The following is a 7,762-nucleotide window of genomic DNA, read 5'->3' as shown; positions in this document are numbered from 1 at the left end:
GCCCGCCGCCCCCAACCCTAGATGGGATCTAAGGGGGCCGGCCCCTCTTCCCCCCCCCCACCTAAAAATACTGGAGGGGTGGGAGGGCAGCCGCACCCCAAGTTCTGGCGCAGCCCTCCCCCTCTCCCAAGTACTCCTCCTGTCTCGCGGTGCTTGGCGAAGCCCTGCAGGATTGCCACGCTCCTCCATCACCACCACGCCGTTGTGCTGCTGCTGGACGGAGTCTTCCTCAACCTCTCCCTCTCTCCTTCCTGGATCAAGGCATGGGAGACGTTATCGGGCTGTACGTGTGTTAAACGCGGAGGTGCCGTCCGTTCGGCACTAGGATCTCCGGTGATTTGGATCACGACGAGTACGACTCCTTCAACCCCGTTCTCTTGAACGCTTCCGCTTCGCGATATACAAGGGTATGTAGATGCACTCTCCTTCCCCTCGTTGTTGGTTTCTCCATAGATAGATCTTGGTGACACGTAGGAAAATTTTGAATTTCTGCTACGTTCCCCAACACCCCGCGTATCCGACGTCTGGGACCCTGCTTCGGGGCGTCTCCAGAGTGACCTCCCCCCGCTCTGGGAGCCTTTGGGACACCACCTCCGTGTCGTCCGTGGGTTGAGGAGTAGTGGCTGTCGGAAGCGAATTCATCTCCGAATTGCTCAGGGACCCGGAGGAAGATACCTCGGGGTGATCCCTGGCCGGACTACACGTATGTTCGGCATTATAAATAAAAAAACTATGAAGTGAAACCATGATAGAATGCAGACACTTAACATCGCACTGGGGGCTTCCCCCTGGGTAGCCACCCCTCCTCGCTGTGAGCGGCCGTGTCGGAATAGTCCAGAAGGGATCCCTTCCCCTTCTTGGACGCCCCAGCCTCCCCTCCCGGGGCGGCTTTCCTCTTCTTCTCCCCCCCAGTGTGGGGAGGTAGAATCTCTTCTTGATTCCCCCGCCTCCGCGGGAGGAATCCGTCTCGTCGTCATCAGACGACAGGGGAATGACGGCCCTGGGCCGAGGGCCTTTTCCGGCCCCCCGGTCCGCTTCCCCGGGCCCCTCATCCTCTTCGGATGGGGCGTCTTCTTCTTCTTCCTCCTCCCCTTCGTGGGAGGAGTCTGCCTCGTCGTCTTCAGACGAGGCCTCTGGCACAACCTTACACCGGAGACCCTTTCGGATCCCCGGGGCCTTCTTCTCGGCCTTCTTCTCTGGCACCTTGTACGGCGCCGGGACCAGCATCTCCGTTAGGAGAGCATCTGCTAGGCCTTCTGGCTGTGGAGCCGGGCAGTAAACCTGCTCCGCTGTCTCCATGTAATCCTGAAGCAAATATGCATAACTACTTAAGGCTCTCCTATGAGTATATTGGGAAGCACCAGGTCCGGTGGTAGTCTGAGAACTCACCTGACTAGGAGCCCGCGCGGCGTGAAGCCCGCGGTCCTCGGATGTGGGAGGAGGTACTTCGAAGGCCTTGAACAGCACCTTCCATGCGCCTTTGTGCGTCATGTCGTAGAGCTTCTGGAGCGTCCGGTGTTCGGACGGGACGAACTCCCACAGATTGATTGCCCGCATTTGGTAGGGCAGGATCTGGCGGACGAGCATGACCTGGATCACATTGACAAGCTTGATGTTCTTGTCCTTCATGCTTTTGGTGCATGTCTGGAGTCCGGCCAGCTTCGTAGAATCGCCCCAAGACAACCCTTCCTTTCCCAGGAGGTGAGCCACATGGGGGCTCCGGATCTAAATTCAGGGCCGCCACCCAGTTGGCGCCGCACGGCTCGGTGATGTAGAACCACCCTGATTGCCATCCTATTACGGTCTCCGCAAAGGAGCCGTCGAGCCATGTGACATTGGGCATTCTGCCCACCATGGTCCCTCCGCACTTCGCTTGTTAGCCGCTTACAACCTTCGGCTTCACGCAGAAACTTTGCAGCCATAGGCCGAAGTGAGGCCGGATGCGGAGGAAGTCCTCGCATACGACGATGAACGCCGAGATGTTGAGGATGAAGTTCGGGGCTAGATCATCCAAATCTAGCCCGTAGTAGAACATGAGCCCGCGGACGAAGGGATGGAGTGGAAATCCCAGTCCACGGACGAAGTGGGCGACGAATACGACCCTCTCGTGGGGTCCTGGGGTCGGAATGACCTCTCCGGCATCTGGTAGACGATGCGCTATGTCCGCGGCCAAGTATCCGGCCGGCCGGAGATTTGTGATGTGCTTCTCCTTGATGGTGGAAGCCACCCACTTGCCTCCTGCTCCGGACATGTTTAGATGTGCGGAGAAGACTTGGGGCTTGGGCGCTAGAGCTCGAGGGGGCAAGAGTGGGAAAAGGAGGAAGAAGGCGTGGGTGAAAATGGGGGAATCTTATCCCTTTATAGAGACACCGAAAGCAGTGCGCCTCCCCACTTGCCCGTTGGGAATCGCTTGTTTCCCAAGCGCCACGATTAATGGTGTTGTGGGATTACCCATACCCGTATTGATGAGAATCTCGTGATAAGGGGACACGATCTCTACTTTGACAAGACGTGTCAAAGAAATCGCCTCGCAATATGCGTTGTAGGTGGTTATGGGAAAACGGGTCGAATAAAGATCCAACCGTAATAACATGTCACGTCATCAAAAAAGTTGTCAGCAGATTGCATTTTTGAAATATCATTCTCTCTACGGTGGCATATGAAGATCATCTCGCATATCCGGACACGGTCTAAGTGTTCGGTGATTACTCTGGAGTATTCGGAGGAGGAACCCTCCTTGCAAGGCCGAAGACAATACTGCACGCCGGACTCATCGTCATTGAAGCCTGGTTTAGGGGCTACTGAGGGAGTCCTGGATTAGGGGGTATCCGGACAGCCGGACTATGCACAACTTTCGGACTATTGAAGCGTGAAGATACAAGACTCAAGACTTCGGCCCGTGTCCGGATGGGACTCACCTTTGCGTGGAAGGCAAGCTTGGCGATCCGGATATTATATTTCCTTCCTTGTAACTGACTCCATGTAAACTCTAGCCCTCTCCGGTGTTTATATAAACCGGAGAGGTTGGTCCTTAGAAGGCTGATCACAATTACAATCATACCATCATAGGCTAGCTCTTAGGGTTTAGCCTCTAAGATCTTGTGGTAGATATACTCTTGTACTACCCATATCATCAATATTAATCTAGCAGGAAGTAGGGTTTTACCTCCATCGAGAGGGCCCGTACCTGGGTAAACATCTACGTCCCTTGCTTCCTGTTACCATCAGCCTTGGCGCACAGATCGGGACCCCCTACCCGAGATCCGCCGGTTTTGACACCGACAACGGAGGTGCTATAATAAGCAAAGGCGCCGACGCCCCATGGCCAAAGGGTTCTTTCACAGAAACTTCTGATTTATGGCAGCATGAGTGGTTTTACATTACAACTCCCCGAGGTACAAAGCAGGCGGCCGCTCTAGCATTCCGCTCGGGCCCTCCGCCGCAACTGGCGTCCTGGGTCAACAAGGCTCTCGACTGGGGGCCGATTAACGACATGCTGACCCTCCAAAGCCGCATCCGAGACCTCCTCAAGAGGGATGTCAGTCTCATCTAGATAATGCAAGTGATGCTAGTTCGTCGAGTCCTGCCGTGCCAACGTCGTCCTCTCCGTATGTGGGACTTCAACCCGGAAGGACCGCGAACCATCTAACAATTCTTTGGCATGACGCTCAAAGAGATGTATGGGTCATTCTTTAGATCACGAATGAAGTGTCCGGACACCACCGAGGACGTGGGTCTCAACTGCAACCGTCCGGATACCCAATTAAGTAATTTCGCTACCGAACACACCATCCTTTATGTTTATTATAACATCATTCTGCAAAATTGCTCTCTGCCAGGACTGGATAAGGAAGGCGGAGAGGATTAGGTGTTCAACCCCTCTTCCCGAAGGCTCGCCGGATCCTTTGTTGACCAGGATGCTTGAGCGCGCGCCGTATCAGGTGCCATCAGGAGAAGATGAGGGGAGGATTAGAGAAGCCACAGGTGGGCCTCATATTTTACACATCCAAATTGGGGGAGTAAGTGCCTCCTCGAAGGAGGATAATCGGGGAGGGGAACCTAAAATCCCCTCTCATTAAGGTAAGAAAAGGGCCGCCTCTGAAGACTTGGAAACAGAGGCTTCCAAACGAGGGAAGAAACCCTTGCCGAGGGGCCCTGCCCAAGAGGGCATCCTTACCGCACAGCACCCGCAAGGGGGCCAGCCCTCCACCGAGCCGTAAGTAAAAGAGTACTTTGGTAAATATATTCCGTTTTGTCTCTGAGGATAACAACCAAAACATATTTGTTGCAGTCCGGCTTGTAGCCCTTCTCCACAGAGTTCGTCTTCGGGGATGTTCCTCTGGAGATGATGGAGAGCAAAACGCCTCCCCCTGCCTCCCCGTCACATGGGGCGGACGACCCCGAGGTGTCGTCACGGAGGATTTCTCCCGGTCCGCCGAGGCCAGAAATTAACACTTCGGCTACCCGAAGTTCGGACTACTCTGCTCCCAAGGAGGGCGATAGAAAGAGTCTGGGATTGTCCGACATAAAGCCGGACACACTGATTAGTCTGCTGGAGCGAGCGGCCATCTCAGAGACACATTGTACCTTAATGGGTACGGTGTTTGAGAGGATTTCCTCCGCCAAAAGCGGATTGAATGAAGCCTTTGCAAGTCTGATGAGCGGCTTTGAGGTACGCAAAATAATATATGTATTTCTGATGGTACCACACATGCTAGGTGTGCTCTGTATAGATAGTAGCCCCTGAGACACTGGTCACCACCCAGAGGTGGCAAACAGAGGATCATAATCCCAGGTAATAATCGTGCTGCTTTTTATGTGCAGGTGGCTGATTGTCCGGCGGCTGACAGGACTGCTGATTTTGCCGAACTGAAGCGGCAGCTGGACGTGGCGGATGCCGACATCACGCTTGTTCACAAGCGTCTTGACGAGGCCCAGGGTATGTATATTCAGCTTGTCAGCAAATGTTTAAGAGGAGCATGATGCTAGTATCTATAATATGTAGTGACTATAGATGGAGCTGCTGCCATGGAGACCCTTCGGGCGGAGCTTGCCCGAGCCAAGGAGCAAGTCCGAATAAGTGATGCGGCCGCTCTGAAGGCGGTCGAAGAGTTAAGAGCCAAACAGGCTGCTCATCGCCGGAGCGAAGAAAAGATAGCCCAGATGGCTGCCAAGCTGAAAGATGTTACCAACCGCTGTGAGCTCCTTGAAAAGGAAAATCAAGCAAAAGTGGCTGACCTGAAGAAGTCCCTGGAGGCGGCCAAGGAAACCCGCTCTGAAATGAGTGGGATAAGGGAGGAGCTTCGTGAAGCCGGAGATATCACGGCTAGGAAGCCCTATATGTTGCAGATGAAGTTCGGAGATCTGAAGTATGCCCCTCTGGATCAGTTGTGGAGTGTTGCGGACGTGTATGCGGACCTGGCAAAGTGTGTTGCTGATGCGGCTGAGTTTTTCAAAGATGGGAAAGACCATAAGGTTGAAAGGTTATTCTGGTCATAGTTCAGTGCCCTGACGCGTCCGTTGCCATTGAATGAAAGGATGGCCGCATGGGCCAAACTCCACAGGTTGTCCGGGCTTGCTATGAGGTCTGCCGTGGATCATCTTTGGCCACGTGGGCCAAGGCCGGACAGCTATTTTGGATTGGTGCAACAATTTCTTGGTGTTGTGTCGCATATCGATGTTGTGAAGAGGTCGGCGTGCATAGAGGGTGCGCGGATGGCTCTTGCCCGTGTTAAAACATACTGGGATGGGATGGAAACCACCGCTATCGCAACTTAGGGTGCGGCGGAAGGCCAGGACCCGGCCGAGCACTATTTTGAAGAAGTCTTAGAAGGTGCCCATTTAATAGAGGCTCAGTGCTCGAAAAGTGCCATGTCCGAGTGACATGTATCTCGATTGTAAAGACAATGCTATTTTGATTATAAAGGTTGTGTTTATACTTTTGCCCGAAAGTATTGTAGTGCCTCCTGTGCGTCCATTTATGTATGTATATAACCTAAAAGTTAGCATTCGTCGGCTTCAGCCCCCATGCATATAATGCGGGGGTGTTCGAGGAAACGCGTAGTCACACTTGATCCAACGTCTTGGTCCGTTAAGGAGGTGGTAGCATGGCGAACCAGGCAATCAGACTATGTAGCTCTAACACTTTCACTTAGCCATAGGAGTTTGACGGTGGGGCTACTATATAGCCCCTGGTATTTCCGCGTTCATCTGAAGATGGTGCGCGTACGTACATGACTGGGAAACCGGTCCTTCGTTAATGCGGAGGAATCGCGAAGATTCTGCTGAGTCATCGAGTAGTTGACCAGTTCGCGTTGTATCAGTTTTCGGCTTTCTCTATTGAGGTGCTCATCCAGATGAACCAGGGCACAATCGCAGTAGTTCTCCCGGTGCTGCCTTAGCCGATAGAGCGGAACGTAAGGTAGCAAAACACGGGAGCCGGGCAAACCCAACATTTGACCAAAGACATGATTCGGAGCTGATGCATATAAGGCCAAACTCGCGACGCTGAACACTCCCTAAGGTATTCGGACTTTACAACATATAGTGGGCTGAATAACGCCCTTGATAATAAGCCCTGATTTTCCAGGTATGTGCAAAGTCTGGCGTGACAAAAATGCCGAAAATGCCAGTATCCCTCCCGGTTGTATAAAGTTTCCGGAGGGGAAGAAGCAACAAGATACATTAAAAAGGTTTACGCAGGGTCTTAATCTAAAGAGAAACCTTTGAGCGGGGCCCTGCTGCACGTTTGTGCCTTTATCTCTGTTGTGCCGTATCCTGGAAGGGTGTAGCACGATGATCATCTGTAAAAAGGAAAAACCCAGGTGAAAGACTTCGTGCGAGAAGTTCGCTAATCTGAATGAACCATGAAAATGCAATATGTTATTGTATTGATAGGGTCGAGCCAAACTATGGGCTTCTTTTCTTTGTGAGCAGCCCCTAGCATCTTTTATGGGGATATCCCAACTAGGCTGTTACATTTGGTGGGCGCTTGACTTGTCTAACCATGTCCGTGGTCTTGACGACCGACCGTTTATTCTGGTTGGAGTGACCGCTTAGTGTTCGGCTGCTATGGCCGCCACATATTCTTCCGCACATAAGGAACACTCTGTATTTCCGCTAACTGTGATGACGCCACATGGACCGGGCATCTTAAGTTTAAGATAGGCGTAGTGCGGTACTGCATTAAAACGAGCGAAGGCCGTTCTTTCGAGTAGTGCATGATAGCCGCTTCGAAATGGAACGATGTCGAAGATTAGTTCTTCGCTTCTGAAGTTGTCGGGAGAACCAAATACAACCTCTAGTACTAGAGAGCCCGTGCAGCGGGCCTCGATGCCTGGTATCACTCCTTTAAAGGTAGTGTTGCTTTGGCTGATTCTTGACGGGTCTATCCCCATTTTGCCGACAGTGTCCTGATATATCAGGTTAAGACTACTGCCGCCATCCATGAGGACTCCAGTGAGATGGTATCCATCAATTATTGGGTCGAGCACCAAGGCAGCCAATCCTCCATGTCGGATACTAGTCGGATGATCCCTGCGATCAAAGGTGATCGGGCAGGCCGACAAGGGATTGAATTTGGGGGCGACGGGCTCCACATCGTATACTTCTCGGAGTGCGTGTTTGCGCCTTCGCTTTGGAACGTGAGTTGCGTAAATCATATTCACTGTTCTGACTTCTGGTGGGAATTTTTTCTGTCCCCCAGTGTTGGGCTGGTGAGGCTCATCCTCGTCTTCACTTGGCGTCTCCCTCCCCTTGTGTT

Source organism: Triticum dicoccoides, chromosome 6B, assembly GCF_002162155.2.
Source record: "Triticum dicoccoides isolate Atlit2015 ecotype Zavitan chromosome 6B, WEW_v2.0, whole genome shotgun sequence".
In the NCBI taxonomy this organism is placed as follows: Eukaryota; Viridiplantae; Streptophyta; class Magnoliopsida; order Poales; family Poaceae; genus Triticum; species Triticum dicoccoides.
The sequence above is the reverse complement of the archived record's forward strand: the minus strand, read 5'-3'. Positions refer to the sequence as shown.